The 8,929-nt window shown below is 41.0% G+C and overlaps 1 long non-coding RNA gene across 1 annotated transcript; it reads right to left on the reverse strand.

The window, feature by feature from the left end:
- Positions 1 to 2,000: 2,000 nt before the first annotated feature.
- LOC128629697 (uncharacterized) lies at positions 2,001 to 4,036 on the reverse strand. The gene is made up of 3 exons (XR_008394074.1): positions 3,327 to 4,036; positions 2,291 to 2,438; positions 2,001 to 2,167 (listed from the first exon to the last, which is right to left on the reverse strand). It is a non-coding gene; the product is annotated as an uncharacterized LOC128629697 (long non-coding RNA).
- Positions 4,037 to 8,929: the final 4,893 nt, after the last annotated feature.

An 8,929-nucleotide genomic window follows, 5' to 3' on the forward strand; every position in this document is an offset into this window, starting at 1 on the left:
AGAACATTCATTTGTTTATTATTTAGAAAGTAATAATTAAACAGCTGAATAAAATGATCAGATTAATCACTTGCAACATTTAGGATATGAATTTCTTGTATTGAGAGAGGTTTTTAATTATACACAGATATAAATAGATGTTGTTTATTTGTAGTTTTCATATTTGACTCAGTACATTACACCACATTTATTTAATCAACTATTTATCAAGTTTTTTCAATATTGAACTGAATGATTGTTTCAATATCAATAAAAATCTTCAAATAATCTATCAACACCATCAATACATCTAATAAGTAAATTAAAAATCTACATTTATCCAGCTGATCTATTGACTGGTTTATTGAAAGTTTTACAGCTTCGGCAGGTAAAGAAGCCATGGCTTTAATCTGATCTTCTGATTTCTAATGATAATTAAATGACAAATACAGAATTAAAGAATATCTTTATTTAAATTCAAAATCACGAATCATTTAAAAATATGGACTAGAAGTCATTTCTACAAGTGTTCATACAGACAGAAAGACCAGAGATGAAACGGATTTAACAGATACAGGACAATTAGGACAAGGAAAGTGAGAGAACTAGAATTATCATTTTTTTTTATTATTTTTTTTTTAAAATTACAACTGTGTTCAAGATCACAGCAAAAAGACAGTAGAGGAAACAAAGGGAAAAAATATTTCACATTTCCTGTTTAAATTCAACAGTAAAATCTCATGAACTGAAGACATCGTGACTTTTTGAACCGGTCGTTACATTTTGAGTCAAACGGAGCAGGTAGTGATGAAGAAGCTGCCTCGAAAGATCATTTCTTTTCCTCGAAGAGTAAAAAAAAAAAAAAAAAAAAAAAAAAAAAAAAAAAAAAAACCATGAAATCCTAAATGCATGAAAAATAATCTATGTACATTTTATGTCTAATTACAGTGAACCCTACGGAGAGTGAAGCTCACAGAGGCAAAGTGTTCACGCTACAGCAAATTTCACCGGTTGACGCTAAACTCGCTCACTTAGAAGGTGCGTTTCTCTGTCCCGGGATATTCCTAGCACTGTGTGAAAGCTCCTGAGATGTCCAGCATGGAGACGTGTGTGTGTATGTTGATGTGTACACAGTACCAATGGTCAGGATGTACTGTTGTGTCCGAGTTTCTCGTTCTCCCTGAAAAACACACGTGCGCGCGCACGCACACACACACACACACACACACACACACAATGGAATTGTAAAGCAAAACATTGGAATATATATCTTAATCACATCTCATAGTCCTTTTATAGAGTCTGAATCAGTTGACTGATTCATTTCGAGTTTATTCAGAGTCGAATCACTTTCTAGTGAGAATCAAATACTCATCTCAGTCTAGTTCGTTTGGAAGTGTGCGACTCTCACTAGAAAATTATTCGACTCCGAATCGTCTCGAACGAATCAAAACCGATTCAGACTGGACAAATGGACTAATAGAAGAGAAAGAGCAACAGGAAAGAGGACAGCCTTCCTGCTGAAAGCAAACCGGATCAGAATCTTACATTAGATTATTTTCTATATTTTTATTTTAAATCAGTTGTGTTGTTTTTCTTCTTTCTGCACTCGATTGAGGAAACACAGCAATGATAAATAAATAAATAAATTTATCTGTCCAGCTTCCTCCTCTTCGTCCCCAGAATGACGTGTGGGTGACGGATTGACGGATTTAAAAAAAGATGTCTGGGCAAACTGTGACCTCCTAGAGTTAAAAGTGAGCATCCAAGGAAATTTAATGTGTTAACTGCACTACATTCTGCAGTCACAGCACCAGAAAAAATATGTCCATCTACTGTACATGTTAACACACAAAAAAAGCTTTTGAGTATTAGTTACCCTGTCTTACTGTACAAGGCACCTGCAAATAATAAAGCAAGTAAATAAAAGTTCATCTATCATTTCACTTCCACTAATCAGTCTTTTGACCAGTCTAAAAATAAAAGACTAAAAAGAAACAGACTTAGCAAGAAGAGAACTGAAGATATGTGGATGATGATGTCTCAGTTCCACCGCAGCTTCAACAGCCCTGGATCTTCTCCTTTAAAGCTTGGAGAAGGGCACGTCTTTCGGACTCTTCTTTTCCAGGGCTGCCTGCGCTGACTTCATAAGATCCTGTGTCTGCAACATGTTCATGTTCCAAGTAGCCTGGAGACGCAGAGGAGATATCTCAGATTTCGACCGCTCTACTTTGTGTTTGTGGCCATACTGTGTGTGCATGGGTCTACCTTGAGGCTAAAAATGCTTTTCATGTCTTAAGCAGGTTCTTACCATGTAGTCTAGGCTCTCAGTCACACTGTGGTCTCAGGAGTAGAGGAGGTTGATTTTGGTTCCTTGGACAGCGACGGCGACTCCGGCCTGCAATCTCACCTGCTATTTCCAGAGCTCCAGCAATCATGGACTATCAGGGAACACACGACTGCAGAGATGAAGAGACAGAACACACACTTGCCTTCATTTATACTAAATAATAAAGCTACATGAAAAAAATACATGGTACAACCCAAAGTCACATTCTTCTGTTATCATTCCATATCTTCCATGTGTCAGTCCAGAATTTCACCTTTTTGTGATCACAGAAATTAACGCAAAATCAAGAAACTCCACAATATTCAGAGGAGCTTCCACTTTTTCAAAGTCACTGCAAATTTGGGCCAAAACATGTCATGACACGTCATCACCACAACAGGCCTTCAGCACAGGTTACTCTACTTCCTGAAAAAGTGCAGACCCGGATACAAGTTACGTTCACATTCATGGGACAATTCACATTCACAGTTCCATTGTAACTGAACTCGGACCACCTTCTACAGGTAGTCTCGGGTTCGGTACCGCAGTGCACTTCCCAGTCCACATTACGACGGTCACATTACCAACTTTTCATGCAAACTGCTCTGTGTTGGACTAAACATCCAGTGGGAAAGCCCACTAGAAGAGCTACACTGCAGAATTTTTCTGTCTAAAAATGAACAAATTTCAGGTTTTGTAGCTCTTCTTTGATAAATGACAAGATGGTAATATCATAAAATAGTTCATCATAAAACTTTGTATTAAAACCAGACATCTGATGCTCACAGTGGTTTATTTAATCTTCAACAAACTGCAAATGTAAATAATTGTTCAGAGTGTGCCCCCTTGTGGTCAACTCTTTCATAGGGGCTTGTACGAGTCAGAACAATCAGCCCATTCTTATCTTCTCATCACTTACTATCTCTATATATGATCACATGGACAAAAATAGCTTGTTTACAGATCTTGGTGTAAACATGTAAGCAAGCAATGTATGGCAAGTTAATGTTCCTCATACCTTCACCTGAAACCAGGCATCCTGTGTGCACAGACGAATATCACAGGCTGTGATTAGATCCACTCCTGCGAAAGAAGAAATCAGATCCACAAAAAAAAAAACTTAGTAATTCAGTCTCCTGCAGCTAAAAGCCCCAGTAAAAGATAACTCTCTGATGGTTAAAGCGTTGCAGGAAAAGTGACAGCAAACAATATGGATGGAACTTCCCAGAGTTGTGGTGAGTGTATGAGATGATGGTACTTAACACTCCCAACAGACCTGCTTCCACACAAACGCCATGCACTTCCACCACCACGGGCTTTGGGCACTGCAGACACATCAAACACAAAGTTCAGTTTATATACCACAATGTATTACTCTAATAGGTTATTGATTGTACAAATACTACATGCATGTAGAACCCCTACATGCTTTGTGTTTAATTTATGTAAGGAATAAACATACGGTTATAGGAAAACAGTCAACGATCCAATGAAGTGGAGTGACCGTTATCACCCTAAGGTAGAACTGCACATTCTGAAGTGTTTTATTCCCCTTACACCACAGCAAGTTGTCAACAAGCGCATTTCGTTATTAATTAAAGAAGATCATGTCATACACATTAATCTATTTTAAAGGCTGATCGACAGTGGATCTTACAGATGCCGATAACCAAGTCGGGTAGCACCTACTAATAACCGATTACTACTGAATGAAAATATAACACTCAGTGGAAAATTAAGTTCACTTTATTACAAAAATAAACAGTACTGACCGTACCATGAAAATGTACTGCACTTTTTCTAATGAAATATATTATATATATATATATATATATATATATATATATATATATATATATATATATATATATATATATATATATATATATATATATATATATATATATATATATATATATATATATCAGACTTTTAATCTGAGGGTCCAGGGTTCAAGTCCCTGTTTGGGTGTTGTAGTACCCTCCATATCTTCTGAGAGGACCAGTGAAACCATCTAAGGTGCCTCTTTCCAGCATGTTTTGTTCAGCAAGCAAAATGGGCAAACTAAGGGTAAACATTCAGCAGGTTGTCAAGTTACTAATGGTTACTAGGTGAGAGTGTTGCTACCTAAGCTTTGTTACCTTTTAGCATGAAGTTGACAAGACATGGGTGGTCATCATAGAGATTGGAGTCCATATAACAGCATCCTTATTAGACTGCGCAGAAAATCATGGGTCTGTGTGAAAAAGAGCACATTGAATGACCCCGACATGATTTGAACCTTCTGATCTGGAGTCAGACGCACTTCCGTTGCGCCACGAGGTCCCAGCTCGAAGCCTATAGCGCATCATGGTGCAAGGCATACTTGTTCATCGGCGTGGCGATCAAGACGCATTGGAACTCGGAGACAGGTGGTGGGCTGTGACTGTTGCGACTAGTGTCTGACATCTGGGCAAGAGCTCTTTCAGAGGACAAGGCACGAGCCCTTTAAAGGGATAACCTGCCTGGTTTCCCTTCCCTGGACATTAAGGGAGATTTTCAAGATCAAATGGTAGATCTCACCCCAGTGCGTGAGAGTGAAGCGCGGACAACTTATACCTGAAGCGCAACTCAGGGACTCAACTGCCTATGCGATAGAACCATGGTTCAGCCTTCTTCTGGGTAACTTCACACATTTACCATTTGTACGAGGCCTTTGTGTCATTATACGTGTCAGACGATGGGCAATCAGTGGCAAAGGTGGCGTAAACCTGCTTTTTGCGAGGCATACAGAGCCAAGATTACACGTCAGTTGTGGTGTGGAATTAACGTGTTTGTTAGAAATTTTGGTCTCCTTGTGCAGAAAAGCCAAGTTTAATTAAAAATGCTGATGCTATTCTACTTGTTCTCATACCATGACACGAAGGCATTCCTTGAACCAAGACAAGCCTCCAGAGTGAGCCTTACGAATAAGAGTTATGCTGGTAACGATTTCCAAGCGACATGCTGGTCAAAAGTGTGCTAGTTGTAAACAAAAATACGAACAAGGTCGTTAAACAGAAAGCACTGGGGTTAAGTTGATCTCAACTTAGAAACTGGCCAACATAATAGATAGGACCAAAGTTCAACATTCTCTTGGTTAACGTCACCATTTTTACAGGTTTCACAAGAACCTTGTCTCTTTGTATGTCTCAGACTGCAGGCAGTCAGTGGGTAAAGAAGTATGAAGGACAGAGCCGTGGTTGAACCCTGTTGTTTTGTATCCTTGAATAGTGGTGCTGAGCTGTGTTAATAGTTTGTAGAAGCCATGAGAACCAGATGGGATTTATGTCTGTGAGAACCGTTGAACTAGAGCGTCCACAGGCCTGACCTACAAGCTCGAGGGTAAAGTGCGCTCTCTCTCCTCGAGCCCAGATAGCTCAGTCGGTAGAGCGTCAGACTTTTAATCTGAGGGTCCAGGGTTCAAGTCCCTGTTTGCGTGTTGTAGTACCCTCCAGATCCTCTGAGAGGTCCAGTGAAACCATCTAAGGTGCCTCTTTCCAGCATGTTTTGTTCAGCAAGCAAAATGGGCAAACTAAGGGTAAACATTCAGCAGGTTGTCAAGTTACTAATGGTTACTAGGTGAGAGTGTTGCTACCTAAGCTTTGTTACCTTTTAGCATGAAGTTGACAAGACAAGGGTGTCATCATAGAGATTGGAGTCCATATAACAGCATCCTTATTAGACTGCGCAGAAAATCATGGGTCTGTGTGAAAAAGAGCACATTGAATGACCCCGACATGATTTGAACCTTCTGATCTGGAGTCAGACGCACTTCCGTTGCGCCACGAGGTCCCAGCTCGAAGCCTATAGCGCATCATGGTGCAAGGCATACTTGTTCATCGGCGTGGCCATCAAGACGCATTGGAACTCGGAGACAGGTGGTGGGCTGTGACTGTTGCGACTAGTGTCTGACATCTGGCAAGAGCTCTTTCAGAGGACAAGGCACGAGCCCTTTAAAGGCATAACCTGGCTGGTTTCCCTTCCCTGGACATTAAGGAGATTTTCAGATCAAATGGTAGATCTCACCCCAGTGCGTGAGAGTGAGCGCGGACAACTTATACCTGAAGCGCAACTCAGGGACTCAACTGCCTATGCGATAGAACCATGGTTTCAGCCTTCTTCTGGTAACTTCACACATTTACCATTTGTATGCGGCCTTTTGTGTCATTATACGTGTCAGACGATGGGCAATCAGTGGCAAGGTGGCGTAAACCTGCTTTTTTTGCGAGGCATACAGAGACAAGATTACACGTCAGTTTGTGGTGTGGAATTAACGTGTTTGGTTAGAAATTTTGGTCTCCTTGTGCAGAAAAGCCAGTTTAATTAAAAAATGCTGATGCTTTCTACTTGTTCTCATACCATGACACGAAGGCATTCCTTGAATCAGACAAGCCTCCAGAGTGAGCCTTCGAATATAGTTATGCTGGTAACCGATTTCAAGCGACATGCTGGTCAAAGTGTGATATTTTAACAAAATACGAACACTGTCGCTAAACAGAAAGCACTGGGGTTAGTTGATCTCAACTTAGAAACTGGCCAACTAATAGAATAGGACCCAAAGTTCACTTCTCTTGGTAACGTCACATTTTACAGGTTTCACAGGAACTTGTCTCTTTGTATGTCTCAGACTGCAGGCATTCAGTGGGTAAAGAAGTATGAAGACAGAGCCGTGGTTGAAACCCTGTTGTTTGTATCCTTGAATAGTGGTGCTGAGTGTGTATAATAGTTTGTAGAAGCCTGAGAACCAGGATGGGATTTATGTCCTGTGAGAACCGTTGAACTAGAGCGTCCACAGGCTGACCTACAAGCTGAGTAAAGTGGCGCTCTCTCTTCCTCGAGCCCAGATAGCTCAGTCGTTAGAGCGTCAAGACTTTTAGTCTGAGGGTCCAGGTTTCAGTCCTGTTTTGCGTGTTGTAGTACAGCTCCAGATCCTCCGGAGGTCCGGTGAAACCATCTAGGTGCCTCTTTCCAGCATGTTTTGTTCAGCAAGCAAAATGGGCAAACTATGGTAACTTCAGCAGGTTGTCAAGTTACTGATGGTTACTAAGGTGAGAGTGTGCTACCTAAGCTTTGTTACCTTTTAGCATAAGTTTACAAGACATGGTGTTCATCATAGAGATTGGAGTCCCATAACAGCATCCTTATTAGACCTGCGCAGAAAATCATGTTCTGTGGTGAAAAGGAGCACATTGAATGACCCCAGACATGATTGAACCTTCTGATCTGGAGTCAAGACGCACTTCCGTTTGCGCCACGAGTTCCAGCTCGAAGCCTATAGCGCATCATGGTGCAAGGCATACTTGTTCATCGCGTGGCCATCAAGACGCATTGGAACTCGGGACAGGTGGTGGGCTGTGACGGTGCGACTAGTGTCTGACTCTGGGCAAGAGCTCTTTCAGAGGACAAGGCACGAGCCCTTTAAAGGCATAGACTGGCTGGTTTCCCTTCCCTGGACATTAGGGAGATTTTCAAGATCAAATGGTAGATCTCACCCCAGTGCATTGATGACCCGACATGATTTGAACACGCGAACCGTTGCTCGCTCCGCGTCTCTCTCTCTCCTCTTCTATTTTATATATATATATATATAAAAACAACACACACACTATGAATAATATTAAAGTAAATAAACCGATGTACAGTATTTCACAATAAAGTGAGAACTCCCCTCACATTTTTTGTAAATATTTTTGATGATATCTTTTCATGTGACAACACTGAAGAAATGACACTTTGCTACAGTGTAAGTAGTGAGTGTCAGCTTGTGTAAGAGCAGTGTAAATTTGCTGTCCCCCTCAAATAACTCAACACAATGTCTAAACCGCTAGCAACAAAAGTGAGTACAGCTCCCAAGTAAAAATGTCCAAATCGGGCCCAATTAACCATTTCCTCCCGGTGTCGTGTGACTTGTTAGTGTTACAAGGTCTCAGGTGTGAATGGGGAGCAGGTGTGTAAAATTTGGTGTCATACACTCTCACACTCCCAAATACTGGTCACTGGAAGTTCGACATGGGCACCTCAAGGCAAGAACTCTCTGTGATGTGAAAAAAAGAATTCTTGCTCTACATAAAATGTGCCTAGGCTTTAAGAAGATTACCAAGACCCTGACACTGAGCTGCAGCACGGTGGCCCAGACCATACAGCGGTTTACAGGACAGGTTGCACTCAGAACAGGCTCGCGCATGGTCGACCAAGAGGAAGTTGATTGCACGTGCTCAGCGTCATATCCAGAGGTTGTCTTTGGGAAATAGTGCTGCCAGCATTGCTGCAAAGGTTGAAGGGGTGGGGGGTCGGCCTGGGCTTTTGGACACTGCAGACACAAACACAAAATCAAGTTTATATACGACAATGTATTACTCGAATAGTTTATTGATTGTGCAAATACTATATGCATGTAGAACCCTACATGCTTTGCGTTTATAATGTATTATGTAAGGAATAAACATGCTGTTAAACGAGCTTCATTTTGGTAAATTCAAACATTCAACATTCAAGATGGGGGGGGGGGGGGCTACAGAAATCTTTGTTGCCTCAGCTGGTAAATACAGTAGCAAATGTACCAGGTCATAATTGGCTAACGTATTGGAGAGACAATCCAAA

The sequence above is a fragment of the Ictalurus punctatus genome, unplaced genomic scaffold (genome assembly GCF_001660625.3).
Source record: "Ictalurus punctatus breed USDA103 unplaced genomic scaffold, Coco_2.0 Super-Scaffold_100, whole genome shotgun sequence".
NCBI classification, from domain to species: Eukaryota; Metazoa; Chordata; class Actinopteri; order Siluriformes; family Ictaluridae; genus Ictalurus; species Ictalurus punctatus.